The sequence below is a fragment of the Panthera leo genome, chromosome B1 (genome assembly GCF_018350215.1).
Source record: "Panthera leo isolate Ple1 chromosome B1, P.leo_Ple1_pat1.1, whole genome shotgun sequence".
Classification (NCBI taxonomy): Eukaryota; Metazoa; Chordata; class Mammalia; order Carnivora; family Felidae; genus Panthera; species Panthera leo.
In genome coordinates this window covers 203,193,345-203,212,058 of record NC_056682.1, presented here as the reverse complement: position 1 = coordinate 203,212,058, position 18,714 = coordinate 203,193,345, and the positions used below count along the sequence as shown (strand labels likewise).

At 44.3% G+C, this 18,714-nt stretch overlaps 1 protein-coding gene and 1 pseudogene across 3 annotated transcripts in view; one reads left to right on the top strand and one right to left on the bottom strand.

The window, feature by feature from the left end:
* Positions 1-18,714, top strand: part of FAM193A (family with sequence similarity 193 member A) — a 162,543-nt gene that overhangs the window by 28,061 nt on the left and 115,768 nt on the right. Inside the window, exon 1 of one of the 3 annotated variants that reach the window (XM_042937067.1) lies at positions 6,632-8,795. The exons of the other annotated variants lie outside the window; for them this stretch is intronic. The gene's annotated coding sequence lies outside the window, so the exon portion shown is untranslated. Of the gene's footprint in view, positions 1-6,631; positions 8,796-18,714 lie in introns of those variants that run through there. 3 annotated transcript variants of the gene reach the window in all.
* On the bottom strand, positions 10,717-11,364 carry LOC122218550 (annotated as a pseudogene).

Here is an 18,714-nt window from a genome sequence, read left to right as displayed (position 1 = left end):
AGGAAGACCAGTTAGAGGCCTGGTGTCAGGCGTGGGGTGGGCATTTGGCGGGGGGCTGGGGTGCACCCCCTTGATTTCTGCGTATGGGATGGGCGCAGGTGTCTTATCAGGAACACGGGTGTTGTGCGCCCAGGCAGGCTGTCCCCCACACTAAACTTGCTGGGTCTGCTCTCCTTCTGGTTTCTTTGCGTTGGATGACTCCCGGGTTCTCTGGTTTACTGCTGCCACCGTGTACATTTGGTTTTGGACATGTTGAGCCCCCTGGCCTTGAGACGACCAAGGCAGATGTGGATTAGGCAGTTGTACCATCAACATCTGATTTTTGCCCTTCTCTGTGCCCGCGGCTCCCTTCCCGCCGCGAACGATGGTCTGTTTTGCTCCCAAGCTGGGTCTTTGCCCTTCCTACCTTCTCTGGTGTGGCCTCTTCTCTACCTCTAGTTGTGGGGTTTGTTCTCCCAGGCTTCGGATAGTGTTCTGGGTTATTTACGCTGATGTGAGTGTTATCTAGTTGTATCTGTGGAACAAGGTGAGCGTAGGGTCCTCCTGCTCCACCATAGACAGCCCTCTCCACCACAGACATCTGAGCCCCAGGCCAACTCCTGAGGGTTGAGTGTGTCTTGATGGTGTGGGTGTGGCTGGTGGAGGGAAGGCATTGGTGAGGAGAGGCCAGGAATGGGCCCTCGAGGTTCTGTAACACTCAGAAGCTGTGACCCCTCTTGCATTATTAATGCTTACATCTAACTGCCTGAAATAGACTTCGAACAGAGGAATTTTCAATAAATATTACATGCTTAGCTTTTTTTATTACATGAATTAATCATTTGGCGTTAATTAAAAAATGAAAATGAAAATCAGAAGCAACATTTATTTATCAATTAATTCTGGTTACCAAAGAATTATTTGGGTACAGGTAGTAGGTCTCTGTCCTGTTGGAAGTGTTGAAAAGCTGAATGAAATAAAAACTTACTTAGAATAAAAGGTTCCCACCCTTTTGGGTTCATGACCCTCCTCTGGGAAAGGAGGCCTGACGTCCTCCCCCTCTGTCTGCTGGTTCACACTCCTCTGACTGACTCCCTTCCAAATACTGGACTTGCTCCTGGCCCAGGCCCTGGTTTAGGGAGAGTGCTGACCCCCCCCCCCCCCCCCACATCCAGGGGAGAGGGAGGGAGCAGGGACAGCGCCTCGTCTGTGTGGGGGGCTCGGAGTGTTTCCCCAAGTGAAAGGAGTCAGGGTTGATGCCCAGCGAGTGAGCAGAATCTGGTCAGTGGCAGTGTGTCCCAAGCAAGGTGTGGTGACTGGGGCCAGACTGTGCAAGGGGTGTCAGGGCCTTGGACTTGAAGTCGAGATCGTCGAGAGAACGCGGATTCATTCATTGAGCAAACATTTATTGAGGTCTTTGAATACGTGCTTGACACCGGGGTGTGACACCGGAGGAACTTCCACAAGTCTTGCCGTGTGTTGTCTGGCACGGTCAGGTTGCCGGGAGGTGTCCCGTGGAGTGGTTTCTGTTCTTCGGAGGCTTATGTTTTAGGTGAGCTGGGCAGCAGTGAGATACGAACAGCAGGGCAAAACTGTAGTCGAAGAGAGATCAGGAAGGAGTTCGTGTGGTCCTTGCGGCGTTACTTTGCCGTGCAAGCAGTGATCGCTGAGTGGTCCTGCCACAAGCTGATGATTACATGTGTCCGCGTCGGCTGGCACTTACACGGCACTTTCCGTGTCAGGCACTGTCGTGCCGTCCCTGTGTGTGTCTCCTTTCTGTCTTTACAGTGACTTGAAGCACAGGTGCCCCGGTCCCCAGTCCATGTTGAGGAAACAGGCACAGAAAGGCTAAGGACTTGTTCAAGGCCAGCTGCACAGCTAGGAGGAGCAAGGGGCCAGGGCCAAGCAGCACCTGCCCTTTGGGATATAAGGGGCTGGGGAGGTACTGTGACAGGTGTAAGGCCACCTAAGATGGGATGTGCTGATTCTCTGACCAGTCTTTGTGGTTTAGACAGTGATTTCCATACAGCATTTTTGAGGATTTAATGTGGTCTCGTGGGTTTTATTGGACTTTGTGCAGGTGTTGATCTCAAAGTTATATTACCTCAGGTTTTTAATTGACATGAGGACTAAAATCCTCAGAATTTTGAGAGTATTTTGGAGTCCATGCAATATTTATTTCACATATTCGTTATTTTTTTATGTATCTGTTACCATTCTTTTTTTTTTTTTACATTACTGTACTGTATTTATTAGAGAAAATCTCTGTATAAGTGGACCTGCACAGTTCAAGCTCTTGTTCAAGGGTCAACTGTACTGTGTTCATGGGAGAGTAAGATGATACAACCTTTATTAATTTTTTTTCAGTGAAAACAACCAATTTATTGTGTTCATGTAGAAACACAAAATTCTGAAAATAAAATCGAGATCAAAAGGTTAAAATACTATATTCAAGAAATGTGTTTTGTAGGGGTTATTATAATAGTTAATAAATATTCTCTTTTCCCTATCAATTATATTTTTAATTTTTTTTTTTACTTTTTAATATTTTATTTCAGTATTTGAAATCAATACTATTACACAGGTTGAATTACAGATTTGTATTTGAGGATATTTTACTAAGTTTTTGTTTGTTTTATTTTTTTTTTAAATTTACATCCAAATTAGTATATAGTGAAACAATGATTTCAGGAGTAGATTCCTTAGTGCCCCTTACCCATTTAGCCCATCCCCCCTCCCACAACCCCTCCAGTAACCCTCAGTTCTCCATATTTATGGGTCTCTTCTGTTTTGTCCCCCTCCCTGTTTTTATATTATTTTTGTTTCCCTTCCCTTATGTTCATCTGTTTTGTCTCTTAAAGTTCTCATATGAGTGAAGTCATAATGATTTTTATCTTTCTCTGACTGACTGATTTCACTTAGCATAATACCCTCCCGTTCCATCCACGTAGTTGCAAATGGCAAGATTTCATTCTTTTTGATTGCCCAGTAATACTCCATTGTATATATATACACCACATTTTCTTTATCCATTCATCCATCGATGGACATTTGGGCTCTTTCCATACTTTGGCTATTGTTGATAGTGCTGCTATAAACGTGGGGGTGCATGTGTCCCTTCGAAACAGCACACCTGTATCCCTTGGATAAATGCCTAGTAGTGCAATTGCTGGGTCGTAGGGTAGTTCTATTTTTAGATTTTTGAGGAACCTCCATACTGTTTTCCAGAGGGGCTGCATCAGTTTGCATTCCCATAATTGTTACCATTCTAATGTCAATTTTGTGAAAGCATGAATTTGAAAAGGGGGAATTTTGAAGCTCCTAGTTTTGTGTGGAAATCACTTAGCTGCTGGCTGTGTCCCCTCCCCCCCACCCCTTCCCCCATCATTTCATTTCTCTGTGTTGTGGTTTTCCTGACTGCCTTCTGAGGTCAATACACTAATGTCCACAATGCAATGTATACTTACAGGCAGAATTTATTTTAATTTTACATGTTTCTTAAAGGTCTGATGAGGTCACTTAAATGTCTTAGTGATTTGTGATAGCTGGTATCCTGGAAAGTCCTCATGTGACCTCATGTCCTTGAGAACGTCAGGAGTCTTTTGTAGAAAATAAAGTGACTTGAGGACATCCATATATAGTGGAATGGTGGTAGGAATTAATTTAAAAGCATGGCTTTGGGGAATGTGTGAGTGGTTTGAGGTAGATGAGAGAGTGAGAATTTTAGTAGGACCCCATGAATGCTAATTGTTACCATGTGCTTTTCATGATTCTAAGATGTTTCTGGTATTAGAGGATTGAATCTTTAGTCCTGTAAACTATGCACATTGTTAGTGTTAGGGAATATTCTGTTTCTTAAAGGGTAATCACCCATTAAACTTTGTAGGTCAGTTCTTTTTTAATCTGTTTTTGTTTGTTTGTATGTTTTTTTTCCCAGTATCCATCCCACTTAAATTTGCCCTTTTCAAAAAAAAAAACCTGTTTTTTCAAAATTGTGCTAAAACACGTATATCATAAAATGTGCCATTTAAACCATTTTTAAGCATACAATTCAGAGACATTTACCACATTTTAACTAGTTCCTATTGTTAACAATTTTCTAAGTCATTAACTTTTCCTAATAATGATTGTTGCTATTTTGGGGAAGGTGGCTTTCTGAATTGATTTCTAATAGCCAAATATTTACTTTTCTCTTCCTTTGAAATAATACTAGTCGTTACAGCTATGAACTTAACTTTAAGTACAGTTTTGGCCAGACACCTAAAGTTTTGATATATAGTGTTCTCAGTTTCGTGTTTTTCTCAGTCTTTACTCAGCAGACATTCAGTTAGTGCATATTATGTTCAAGTTACTATGGTAAGTACTGGGAATTTACTGGTAATCCCTGTCCTCTAGTATTAAATATTGGTGGGACTGTAATTACAAATTTATGTCTTCATTAAAGTACTTGAGAGAGAGCTTTGAATATTGAAGTGAATTGGACTTTGAAATATGTGGTTTCAGCTTTTATAAATCTTACATTCCATTTGTTTTTTGTTTTTAAATTTTTTTTTTAATTTTTTTAACGTTTATTTATTTTTGAGACAGAGAGAGACCTAACGGGGCATGAACGGGGGAGGGGCAGAGAGAGGGAGACACAGAATCGGAAGCAGGCTCCAGGCTCCGAGCTGTCGGCACAGAGCCCGACGCGGGGCTCGAACTCACGGACCGCGAGATCATGACCTGAGCCAAAGTCGGACGCTCAACCGACTGAGCCACCCAGGCACTCCTGTTTTTTTGTTTTTAAGTGAATATGGCCTGTATAACTTGTGTCTGTTGGAGTGTAGGTTTCTGTTTGCTTTTTGGTAGCCTATTTGATCAACTGTGCAAGTGTTTCATGGAATTTAATGCAAGAAGTATTCAGTGGAGTTTAAATCTTGACATAAATCCAACAATTATGCCTTATTTAAATTTGTCATTTATGTTTTTGTCTGCTTGGTTTGTTACAGATTGATAGGTGGCCTGTTTGACTATTGGTGACATCTGTTAATTTTTACCTGGAGACTTTACTGGCTTTGTATTTTATATATATTAACATGTTTATTTTTATGTTGAGTTGTGAGTTTCACGTCTTTATTAAAAGTATATTTCCTATTAACAGAGTAACCTTGTTACTTATAATGTTTATCTTTTCTTTAAAATTTTATTTTTAAGTAATCTCTTCACCTAATGTGCAGCTTGAACTCGTAACCCCAAGATCAGGAGTCACATGCTCCACTGACTGAGCCAGCCAGGCGCCCCACTTATGTTTTTCTGACTTTAAATTGCTACCCATGCATTTATTTTATTTGCATTTGCCTGCTTTATTTTGCCCATTTAAAACAGTCTGTCATTTTTATGGTAATAAATAGCTGCCGTTTTGACTTAATGGTTACTGTTACCATTAACCATTAATGGTTACTCTGGGTTACTTAACCCAGAGTCCTAGACTCTGTTAAGCACTTCACTTGTCATATCTCACTTGATTCTGTAGCAGCCCTCTGAGTGGATTTTTTTAATCTTCCCTTTGCAAATAAGGAAACTGAGGCTTGGAGGATTAATGACTTGCCTAAGGATAAACAGTGAGTATTTTCAACCACAGTTGTACAGTATTTTAAGTGTATGTTTTCTAAGCATCCACAGGATTCAGTGTAGCTTTAAAAAATAAACTTAACATTTTTTTTTTTTTTTTGAGAGAGAGCAAGAGAGAGAGAGCTGGGGAGGGGCAGAGAGAGGGGGACAGAGGATCCAAAGCAGGCTCTGTGCTGTCAGTGCAGAGCCCGACTCAGGGCTGTAATTCATGAACCACAAGATCGTGACATGAGCCAAAATCAGAAGTCGGATGGTCGACTGACTGAGCCCCCCAGATGCCCGTAGTGTTGCTGTTCTTGCAGGATGTGTCAGAAGGAAGTTTTAGAAGGAAGTTTAATGGAGAGGTACATATTTTTTGAAGACATTCTTTTTGGGATTCTGCACCTGTCTCATGTGTCTCTTTATCTTTGACCATCACAATATCTAGTCAACATTTGTGTTGAACTCGTTGGTTCAGAGGTATGAGTCCAGATGGCCAGGCTAACTTCTTATATACCGAAACTATTATCACCTGGTACAGGTTTTCAACTCTTGGCTACTAAGAGTTCTAACCTAAAGTTGCAGGGGTGGGAAGGAAGAATCTTCCGGATTGGTTGTTAGGTGCCAGTGAAAGATGCTGCTTGCGCTTGGGCCCTTCTTTCCTGGAGAGGCAGCACCATGTCTGTCTTGGGCATCTGTGCAGAATACAGCTGCGTCTTATGGGATGGCTCTCTAACCCCAAAGGTCTCCCATTTAATGTGGTGAGTCCCCAGTAGGCCATTTCATCATTCTCCCCAGCCAGCTGTTTTGGGTGATGGGGTATGTGACAAGATGAGTGAATCCCATGACCATGGGTCATAACAGTGAAAAGTTGTACAGTAAGTCTATAATGGTGACATGGGAGAACTGGGTGTATCAGTCTAGGTCCAATCAGGAAACAAACCATATAGTTAATTTATTTTTTTATTTTATTTTATTTTTTATTTTTTTAAACCATATAGTAATTTAAACAAGGGAAATTTAATATATTAAGAAATTAGTAAGCTCCGCTAGAGTAACTGTAAACTGGAAAGGAAACTCTAAAGTATACTCGAGGGCTGAGGGATAGTACCCCCATGGAAGGACACATTTCGAAGGGCGCCACACCCCAAAGCTGGGGTTCATACCTTGTTGGAGCACATGTGGTTGCAGCTGGCTTGCCTGGGCCAGAGCTAGTCCACAGTCACTGGGCAGGCAGGATCTGTCTGGGGTGCACGCAAGCTGAGGCTAGTGGGTGGGCATGCATGGCAGTCAGGGCACCCCTGCAGGCAGGCTGCCTGGGATGCGTCATGTCTGTGTTGGGAGGGCCATGGGAAACAGACCTCTAGGGTTCAGGCGAGCCAGCGTCGATGGGCAAGTGTGCAGGAGTCTGGGAAGCACGGCCAGAGCCGATTGCTGGAGCGGTAGCCCCCTTATTCAGGTGCTCAGACATTTCTGTGTATCACGTGGGCCAGGGCGGCTCCAGGCCACTATGTGGGACAAGGTTGGGTAGTAGGCTCGCCAGCCCTGCAGGACCCCTCACCTGTGCAGAGGCATGGGGGCTGAGGAGAGGTTGGAGGAAGCCAGTAACTGAGGCTGGGGCACAAGTCCGGCCTCTCTGGGGCTCCCAGCTATGTTGTTGCTTGCTGAGTGAGTCCAGTGCTAGAGAAAGCACGAAATGCCGAATACCAGACGAGCTGTGCCCTGCAGATACCTGGCATTGGAGAACCCAGATCGTTCTTGGCGGAAGTGTAGGTCACTGAGCAGATTCATCACTCCCACCCTTGCTGTCATGAGCGTATTAGAGTAAGTGTCAGGGAAAGAAGCTCAGAGACACGTGTGGCGCTGCTCATCTTGTCCACTGAGCTTTGAGAGCTGCGTTTGCAGGGCGTGTCCTCGCTGAGCATATTCACACAGGACACAGAGGCCCTTGCGTGCTCACACCCCTTCTCTAGAGCCCTTTGCCACCAGTTATCGCTTCTTGTTCTTTCCAAATTCCTGACCGTCCTGCCAGACAGTAGCTTCCGTCAGTGAATTGGTGTGGATCTGCATCTCTGGCCATTCTTCCTTCCTGGCAAAGGGTCCATCCGACCATACTTCTCAGACCTGTGCCCGCTGGTCTGGATTTTCCTGCCACTGGGCCTTCAGGACCGAGTCTGAGTGTAGTGTCATGTTGCAGCCATCCGCTGGCTGGTGCCAACACATCACTTAAACCAACTGTAAACAGACTCAGCGTTTTCTTCCCTGACCGTTGGTCTTAGGGGAGTCCCTGAGAGGCTGTAGGTGTAGTTTCTAAAGTGGCGGTGAAGGAACTTGACTCTGCATATTGTGCATGTGATTCCAGGATCTTCTGGCACAAGTTACCCCGACGGGCAGCTCAGCTCCCGTGTCAGGCAGTCAGCCTTTCCTGTCTGTCACTCTGAAAACCACTGGAGAGGCTTCTGCTTGTTCATTCAGTGAACGCTGCCTGCCCTAGGAGTGATGCTATGGAAGGTGTTAGTGGAAAGAATGTGATTGGGACAAAGTCTCTGGTCTCACTGAGCCCATGGTCAGTTTCTCGGGAGAGAGGTGGGTGCATGTGGTTGAGAAGTGCTACGGGAGCAGGAAGGCGGGACTGGCCACCCAGCCTGGAAGAGAAGGGGAGGGGGAGGGGAGGAGTCAGCTTTGAAAGGGAAGATGATGCAGGAGTCCCAGCGCTGGCTCCGAGAGGCGAGAGGCGCTTTCCAGGTGGCTGATGGGAGGAGGAGCTTTCCCTGACCCCTCCCAGGCAGATGCTGGCAGAGAAGCCGTCCACTGTCGTCTTGGGAGTGCAGGTGTGGGATTCAGACTGCCTGGATTTGAATCCTAGCTCTGTGATGTTAGATGAGGTTCCCTGATGGTTCTGTTCCTTAGGTGTCACAGCTTTAAAATGAGACAATAGTGCCTACTTTGGAGTCATTGTAAGAGTCATAGGAAGAAGTACATGTATGGCATTTCGCATAATGCCTGGCACTTGGCTCTTGGCTTTGTAGCCTGGTGTGAGTCATTTCCTCTCCTTGGGGCTTTTGTAGTAACATGCACATCTTTTTGTATTAATGCTCTTTCTTTCATTATGTTGGAACAGCTCACTCCTGTGGCATTTTCTCAAGAGCCAGAGAGTATATGTGGTCTTTGGATCTGTCTCCAGCATCTTGTAGGTCTTCCGTAAATACTGACTGAACCATACAGAGGTAGGCATGTAGGAGAAATGGATTATTTTCTAACTATGAGGTTTGTTTCTGTCAATTTATTTCTGGTAATATGTTTTTCCCCCTAAGTTTATTTATTTATTTTGAAAGAGAGAACGTGGGAGGGGGAGAGAGAGAAAAATCCCAAACAGGCTTTATACCAGCAGTGCTGAGCCCAATATGGGGCTCGATCCCACAAACCGTGAGATCATGACTTGAGCCGAAACCAAGAGTCGGATGCCTAACCAAGCGAGCCACCCAGGTGCCCCTCAGTCTCTGAGTCTTTAGTCAGATGACATTCATTCGACTAGAGCAGAGACGGTGTCTTCTCCCTCAAGGTGCCACCATATGTGGTCCTAGGCAAAAGTGTGGGTCATTCTTTATTAATCATAATGCTAGCCAGCACTGGACGGTCTCTAACTGTGTGCCAAGCTGGGGCTTGAAGCACTTCTTACCTCCTCATGGCAGGCCCGTGCGGCTGGTGCTTGAGGACAGAGAGAGGGTGAGTGACGCCCGTGTCAACATGCTAGTAAGTGAGACTGGGCAGTCCGGCCACGACTCGGCATTCTTAGTTATTTCAGTAGAGTTGTTTTTCCTTTAACTTTTTATTCTTTATTTTGAAAAATAAACTTTATTGAGTTATAATTTGCACACAGTAGGATGTACCCATTTTTTTTTCAAGTTTATTTATTTTCAGAGAGAGAAGGTACGGGGGTGGGGAGGGGGGTGTGGAGCAGGGAGAAAAATCCCAAGCAGGCTCTGCACTGTCAGCTCAGAGCTTGATGTAGGGCTTGAACCCACGAGCTGCAGGACCGTGACCTAAGCTGAAACCAAGAGTAGGAAACTTGACCGACTGAGCCACCCTAGGATACACCCATTTTATTATTTTTTTAAATTTTTTTTTAAATTTTTTTTTTTAACGTTTATTTATTTTTGAGACAGAGAGAGACAGAGCATGAGACAGGGGAGGGTCAGAGAGAGGGAGACACAGAATTGAAACAGGCTCCGGGCTCTGAGCTGTCAGCACAGGGGCCCGATGCGGGGCTCGAACTCACGGACCGCGAGATCGTGACCTGAGCCGAAGTCGGCGCTCAACCGACTGAGCCACCCAGGCGCCCCGGATACACCCATTTTAAACATACAGTTTTCTGAGTATGGATGAATGTTTACCATACTTAGGAAATTTCTGGGGTACCTGGGTGGCTCAGTCGGTTAAGTCCCCAACTCTTGGTTTTGGCTCAGGTCATGATCTCACGGTTCATGAGTTCTAGCCCTGCGTTGGGCTCCAGGCTGACAGAGCAGAGCCTGCTTGGGATTCTCTTTCCCTCCCTCTCTCTCTCTGCCCCTCCTCTGCTTGTACTCTTTCTCTCTCTCAAAATGGACAAACTTAAAAAAACAAAAACAAAAAAACCCCTAGGAAATGTCCATCACCCCACCCAGTTCCCTCAAGCCCTTTGCCAGTCCACCCCCTCTCCTCTGGCCCCAGGCAGCCATTGATGATTCTTGATAGGATTTGACTAAAACCTTCCATCTTGCTGGCTATATTTTCTGTTCATTTATTTTTTGTTTTCTTTTCCCCCTTTTTTCTGCCTCTTCTCGGTTTTATTTAGCATGTTTTATGATTCCGTTTCATCTCTTCTGTTGACTTACTATTCATACCTCTTAAAATATTTTATACTTGTTGCCTTTGGGCTTACGGTGTACATTTTAATTTTTTGAATTTGTTTATTTTCAGAGAGAACATGTACTCCTTTCATTTCCAAAGCACCATGCATCTTGGTGACACTAGCTTCTCTACCAAGGTGTCACGGAAAGCAGATTTGAAACTCCCACCAGGTTACAGATCACAGTTACTTCCAAGTGATGGTCACAGTTAAGACGGCCATGTGTTTCAGTAGGCCTCCTTTGGGCTCCCCTTTCTCTTTCACGCACCCACACTCACACAGTGGGCAGGTCCTTCAGCCGGTGGGCGTGGCTGGCTCACTCCAGTACTGCCCCCCGAGGAACATGACCGCGCGGGTGAGCGACGCCCCACGGGCCATACAGCCCTGTCCTGGAAAGCCACATCACTGTTGGATAAGCCCAGCATGTTGGCAGTGTCCGAGATCTTCTGAGTCCCCTTCGAGCTCAGTCTCCGGGCCCTCAGTCCTTCCAGAATACTGTGTCCGACTCCACTGAGGCCATCCATGCCGTGGTGAATTTTCTGGAGGGAAGAGTCAGACCACAGTGAGTCATGCATTAGGGTGGTGGTGTCAGAGTCATTAGTGGTGGAGGTGGCACCCAGAAGCTCCTCTTGCTGTCTTGTCTCTTCTGCTGCGCCCTTGTGTACCGCTGATGCTGGAAGTTTCTGAGAGCAGTCTACAGGTACTGGGAAGCGTGGCGTTCTTTCTTTGGTTAGGGCGCTCTTTGCTGGACATAATCCCTAGAAGTTCTAGATGGCTGAATATCTGGTCTGTGTTTGCTTAGATTCTGTTTTCTACTAAATACAGAGACTATTTGTCTGTCATCTCAGTCCCATGTGAGACTGGGCCTTAGGGACCTGCTTGTGTGTTTGCTGGTGTAGCGACTCCATGTTGCCAGCCCCCGCCAGGTCCGGTCCTGGCTTTACAGTGTACACTTAAGGAAAAAAAAATGTTTTAAGTTTGTTTTTGAGAAAGAGAGACATAGCATGAGTGGGGGAGGAGCAGAGCGAGAGGGAATCCGAAGCAGGCTCCAGCCTCTGAGCTGTCAGCACAGGCCCAACGCGGGGCTCGAACCCACGAACTGTGAGATCATGACCTGAGCTGAATGGGACGCTTAACCGCCTGAGCCCCCCAGGCACCCCTGCAGTGTACGTTTTAAATTCGTGCAAAGTGTACCTTCAAATGATATTATATTGCTTCACAGCGTAGTACAGGCATACTGGTTTTATACTGTGCTCCACAGATACGGTGTTTTTTACAAATTGAAGGCTTTTTATTGGTGCCGTTTTTCCAAAAGCCTTTACTCCCTTTGTGTCTCTGTCTTAGGTTAGTAATTCTCGCAATATTTCAGAGTTTTTCCTCATTATTATGTTTGTTATGGTGATGTGTGATCAGTGATCTTTGATGTTACTATTGTACTTGTTTTGGGGGCACTATGAACTGTGTCCATTAAGACCGTGGACTTAATTGATAAATGTGTGTTTTCTAGCTGCTCTGTAGAATGTCAGTCACCATCCCACAACCCTCGCTTTCCTCAGGCCTCCCCACTCCCTGAGACACAGCAGTACTGAAATTAGGCCAACTAACAACCAACCCTACAGTGGCCTCTGAGGGTTCAAGTGAAAGGAAAGGTCACGCATCTCTCACTTGAAATCAAAAGCTAGACATGATGAAGCTGAGTGAGGGAGGGATGTCTAAAGCCAAGATAGGCCGAAAGGTAGGCCTCTTGTTCCAAACAGCCAAGTTGCAAATGCCAAGGAAAAGTTCCTAAAGGAAATGAGTGCTACTCCAGTGAGCACATGAATGATAAGAAAGGGAAATGGCCTAACTGCCGGTAGGGAGAAAATTCCAGTGGTCTGGAAGGAAGATCAAAACCGCTGCAATACTCTCTTAAACCAAAGCCTCTTCCCGAGCGAGGCCCTGACTCTCTTCAATTCCGTGAGGGCTGGGGGAGGAGAGGAAGCTGCAGAAGAAAAATCTGAAGCTTGCAGAGGTTGGTTCGTGAGATTTAAGAAAGACGCCGTCTCCATAACACAAAAGTGCCAAGTGAGGCAGCAAGTGCTGATGGAGAAGCTGCAGCAAGTTCTCCGGAAGGTCTAGCTAGGATAATTCATGAAGGAGGCCACACTAAACAATGGATTCTCAGTGTAGACGAAAACAGCCTCATTTGGGGGGAAGACTGGGACTGTCATCGCTAGAGAGGAGAAGTCAGTGCCTGACTTCAAAGTTTCAAGGGACAAGCAGATTCCCTTGTTAGGGGCTAATGTAGCTGGTGACTTGAAGTTGGAGCCAGTGCTCATTTACCGTTGGGAAAATCCTAGGGCCCCGAAGAACTGTGCTGAATCTACTCTGCCTGCGCTCTACAGATGGAACAACAAAGCCTGGATGACAGCATATCTGTTTACGACATGGTTTACCAAATATCTTAAGCCGACTGTTCAGACCTACAGTTCAGAAAAAAAGATTCCTCTCAAAGTAATACTGTTCATTGACATTGTACCCAGTCACCCAAGAGCTCTGGTGATGTATAGCAAGGTTAATGTTGTTTTCATGCCTGCTGATACAACATCCATTCTGCAGCCCATGGAGCAAGGAGTAACTTTTAACTTTGACTTTTTCGTCTTACTACTTAAGAAACACATATCTTGGGGCGCCTGGGTGGCTCCGTCGGTTAAGCGTCCGACTTCAGCTCCGGTCACGATCTCGCGGTCAGTGAGTTCGAGCCCCGCATCGGGCTCTGGGCTGATGGCTCAGAGCCTGGAGCTTGCTTCCGATTCTGTGTCTCCCTCTCTCTCTGCCCCTCCCCCGTTCATGCTCTGTCTCTCTGTGTCCCAAAAATAAATAAACGTTAAAAAAAAAAAAAAAAAAAAAAAGAAACACATATCTTAAAAAATATAAGGCTGTAGACGCCATAAATGGTGACTCTTCTGATGCAGCGTAAATTGAAAATCTTCTGGAAACGATTCACCATTCTGGATGTCCTTACGAAAACGTTTCTTGCCGTGGCTCATGGGAAGAGGTCAAAATATCAATATTAACAGGAGTTTGGGAGAAGCGGGTTCCAGCCCTCATGCAGGACTTTGAGGGGTTCAAGACTCCGTGGCGAAGTCGCTGCAGATGGGGTGGAAACAGCAAGAGAACTACGATCAGGGGCTGAATGGCTGCGATCTCAGGATAAAACTTGAACGGATGAGGAGCGCTTCCTACGGAGGAGCAAAGAAAGTGGTTTCTTGAGGTGGATTCTGCTCCTGGTGAAGATGCCGTGAAGACGGTTGGAACGACAACAAGGATTTAGAATATGGCATAAACTTAGTTCATAAAGAGCGGCAGGGTTTGAAGGGACTGACTCCAATTTTGAAAGACGTTGTACTGTGGGTAGAATGCTGTCAGACAGCATCACGTGCCACAGAGAGATCATTTGGGAAAGGAAGAGGCGGCAAATTCATTCTCTTGTTTTGAGGAACTGCCACAGACACCCCAGCCTTCAGCAACCAGGACCCTGATCAGTCAGCAGCAGTCTGAGTCAAGGCAAGACCCTCCACCAGCAGAAAGGTTGCAGCTCGCTGAAAGCTCGGATGATGGTTAGCATTTTTAATAGACATTGTATTTATAGTAATTTTAAAATAAGATACAAAGTTCACGTATGTACATAATTTTTCTGCTATTGCACACTAATAGGCTACAGTATACTAGTGTACTGGGAAAAAGAAATACATTTGAGTGGCTCTTTGCAGTGGTCTGGAGTTGAACCCACAGTCTCTCTAAGGTCTGCCTGCCAAAGGGCCTTTACATAGTGTATTCCCAATTCTCTGATGTTATTTATTTTGCATTTATATGTGCTATTAACACACAGTACTCACTATTTTTGCTTTTGAAAGTTATCTTTTAGTGCAATTCTTGAAAAAACAGAAAAGACTGATTTTATTTTACTTGCTTTATGTTTTTAGGGCTCTTCATTTCTTTTTGTAGATCCAAGTTTCAGTATTACTCAGATTCTTTCTGCCTGAAATATCTTACATTTCTTGTAGGTTAAGTCTCCTGGCAATGAATTTTCTTCAGTATTTGTTTCTGAGAAAATCTTTCTCCATTATTTTTAGAAAGATATCTTTGCTGGGTATAGAATTTTGACTTAATAGGTGGTGGTTGTTGCTTTTCCCTTTCAGTACTCTAAAAAAGAAAAAAAAATCACCGTCTTCTGGGTTTCATGTCCCCATCCTTCCCCCTCCCCCCCCCCCACCAGGAACCCTGCTGTAATCCTTGTTTTTGTTCTTCTGTGTCTAATGTCTCTTATCTCTGGCTGCCTTCAAGATTTTCTCTTTTTCGTTTGTAGCATTTTGGAAGTGATATAATGAGGCAGGTTTTTTTTTTGGTTTTTTTTGGGTTTTTTTTAGCCTAATTGATATTCTCTGTGCTTCTTGGATCTGTGGTTTGGTGTGTCATTAATTTTGGAAAGTTCTCAACCGTAATTTCTTCTGCTCTGTTCACCTCTTGCTAGGATTCTGATTACCTATAAATGAGAATGTTTCCTATTGTGTCACACTTGTTGTTTGTTCCCCCCACCGCCCACCTTTTCTTTTTGTGTTTTAGTTTGGGTGAGTTGATCTGTCTTCACGCTCACTGATTCTGTAGTGTTCATTTCCCTGCTGAAACTACCTTTCTGATGTAGCATGTTGTCCACTTTTTCTGTTAATAGTCTTTAATATATTAATTGTATATAGTTATTTCAAATTCCCTGTTAGATAGTTCCAACACCTGCTTCATGTCTGAATCTTGTTTTCATGATTGCTCTGTCTCTTGGGAGTGTGGGTTTTTTTCCCCCATGCCTTTTATATGCTTTATAATTGTTTTTCAAAGCCAGACATACTGTATAGGACAGTAGAAACTGAAGTAAATCATTTTCATGCCTGGAAATGGACACAGCTTTCTTTCTACTTGGTCTTTAGTGCTGTAGTTTGTATTACTCTCGTTAAAAGTAGACCTAGGTTTAGGATTTATTGTTGCTTTGGTTATTGTCAGTGCACCACAGCTGTCAAAGTTCTGTAGCAATGGCTTATGTTTAGTGTGAAGTTGGGTTACCAGAACTCTGTAATTCTGAGTTTTAAGCCTTCCCTATTTGTAGTACTTCACAAAGTGTATCTTTGCACACCCTTATTCCTCTCCGTCCGTCCTAGTAGTAGTCTTCAGTTGGCTGTTATTTGAAGCTTTTTTATTTAATCATGTTTGGTGGTGGTGTGGTGCTGTCTTCATTATTCTGAGTAAGACTCCGTGTTAGGCATGTATGGCAACCCTGAGTCTTGGGGAGTGGCCCTCTTGGTTCTTCTGTCCCTTCTTCCTTGGCTCAGGTTATGAGCTCATTGTGTAATCCTGCCCCTTCTCCAGGAGTAAATGCCACCCCCCCCCCCCCATTCCCTTCCCCAAGTTGTAATGAGTGTTCACCACAGCCCTCCCCTGTACAGATTAAGGCTTTTGTTCCTTAGTGGAGATGGAAGGGAAGGACCTGGCTGAAATTTCTTGCCCCTCCCACTTGGCTGCTGCTCCCCTGCCCAGTTCTGTGCTGCCATCAGTGCTTCTTAGGGCTCTTTCACGTCTTTTCGGTGACCATCCTGTGGGTTTCGTAGACAGGTTGCAAAGGGATACGGACTTCCCCAATTTCTGTGACCCCAGGAGTTGTCCTGACAGTTTGCAGTCTTCACAATTTGTCATCTGGTCATAACAGTCTTCTTACCAGTGCCACATTGCATCCACCTCAGGTGAGTGTGTATGCTCTTTCCTTGAAGGCACTCGGAGTTTGGGCCAATTTGCTCTGTGACCTCAGTTCCCTGGTAGCTTCAAAAAAAGTCTTGGACTTGAAATTAGTTGGTTTTCATTGTTAAGTGTGGGAGCAGTCCATGCTGGGGCAGAAGCCAGAAGCAACCTTCCTCTGTCTTGAGGAACAGAAAGAAGTTTTATAAAGCTTGATGAAGTCCAGTTCATCATTTTTTTTTCTTTTATCATTAGTGCTTTTCAGGATCCTAAGAAATCTGTCTACCCCAAGGTTGAAATCTTTTGTCTACTCTAAGGTTGGGAAGATTTTTGTACTTTGTTTTCATATTAAAGTTTTATAATTTTAGCTTTTTATGTTTTTAAAGATTTTATTTTATTTTATTTATTTATTTTTAAAATTTTTTAACGTTTTTATTTTTGAGAGAGAGAGAGAGAGAGAGAGAGAGAGAGAGAGGGAGTGAAGGTGAGCGGGGGAGGGGGAGGGGCAGAGAGAGAGGGAGACGCAGAATCAGAAACAGGCTCCAGGCTCCGAGCCATCAGCCCAGAGCCTGACGCGGGGCTCGAACTCACGGACCGCGAGATCGTGACCTGGCTGAAGTCGGACGCTTAACCGACTGCACCACCCAGGCGCCCCTAAAGATTTTATTTTTAAGTAATCTCTGTACCCAAGGAGAGACTTGAACTCATGACCCTGAGATCAAGAGTCGCACGCTCCACTGGCTGAGCCAGCCAGTGCCCCTATAATTTAGCTTTTATGTATAGGTCTGTTATCCATTTCACATTAATTTTTACAGTGGTGTTAGGTAAGGTTGGAGGTGTTTTCCTATGGATTTCCAGTTGTGTATCATTTACTGAGAAGCCTCTTCCTCACCAACTGAATTACCTTGTTCTTTTGTCAAACATTTATTTCTTTTTTCAAAACTTTTTTTATTGTTAAATGCTATAAAAGAGCATAAAATGAATGTATAGCTCTGTAAATTATTTGAATTTGACCCCTAATATGAGTACCAGTCAGATAAATAGAACATTCTGGTGACTCGAAAAGCCCACTAAAGGTTGGTTACAGTTCCCTTTCTTTCCTTTTGTAGGTAACCACTAAGCATACATACCTAAACAGTATAGTTTTGCCTGTTTTTGAATATTACATAAATGGAAGCAAATTACCTACAGTCTTTGGTATATGGTTTTTTTCATGCAATAATATTTTTTTTTTCAACGTTTTTTTTTTTTTTTTTTTTTTTTTTATTTTTGGGACAGAGAGAGACAGAGCATGAACGGGGGAGGGGCAGAGAGAGAGGGAGACACAGAATCGGAAACAGGCTCCAGGCTCCGAGCCATCAGCCCAGAGCCTGACGCGGGGCTCGAACTCACAGACCGCGAGATCGTGACCTGGCTGAAGTCGGACGCTTAACCGACTGCGCCACCCAGGCGCCCCTCATGCAATAATATTTTTAAGATTTGTTTTGAACTGAGCTACAATTTGATCATTTTATTGCTGAGTAGTGTTTCACTATACGAATAGACTACAATACATTTATCCATTCTATGTATCTGGGCTATTTCCAGTTTGGAGCTGGTATGAATAATCTTGTACAGGTATCTTGGTGCCTACAAAACAAGGTATCAGGAAAGATATGTATTTAGAAGAGAAACTACTTGGTCATAATATATTGTGTTTTTGAAGTCTTAAAATATAGTGTGTGTTCCCCAACATGGTTATACCTGTTTCCACTCTACCAGCAGTGCACCAGAGTTCCCGTGGTTTTGTTTTTTTGCCTAAATGGTCACAGTTGTTTTTTTCTTTTAATTTTTTTAACGTTTATTTATTTTTGAGACAGAGCATGAATGGGGGAGGGTTAGAGAGAGAGGGAGACACACAATCTGAAGCAGGCTCCAGGCTCTGAGCTGTCAGCACAGAGCCCGACGCGGGGCCTGAACCCACGGACTGTGAGATCATGAACTGAGCCGAAGTTGGACGCTCAACCTACTGAGCCACGCAGGTGCCCCAACACAGTTTTTTTTTAATTTTAGCTACTCTGCTTGGTATTTTACTGTGATTTTAATTTACATTCTTTGACTATATGTTAATTGACCATTTGGATATCCTTTTTTTGTGAAAGCCTGTTCAAGTCTTTTGCTCATTTATTTTCTATTGAGTTTTAGATCTTTTTCTTAGTTTTTTTTCTTTCTTAATGCTGTCTTTTGTCTAGAAGTTTATTTAAAAATTTTTTTTTAATGTTTATTTTTGAGAGAGAGAGAGAGAGAGACAAGAGTGTGAGTGGGCAAGGGGGTAGAGAGAGAGGGAGACATAGAACCCGGAGCAGGCTCTAGGCTCTGAGCAGGCTCAGCACAGCACCCAACGCAGGGCTCAAACTCATGAACCGCGAGATCATGACCTGAGCCGAAGTCAGAGGCTCAACCGACTGAGCCACCCAGGCACTCCTGGAAGGTTATTTTTAAATAGTTAGATCTGTTCA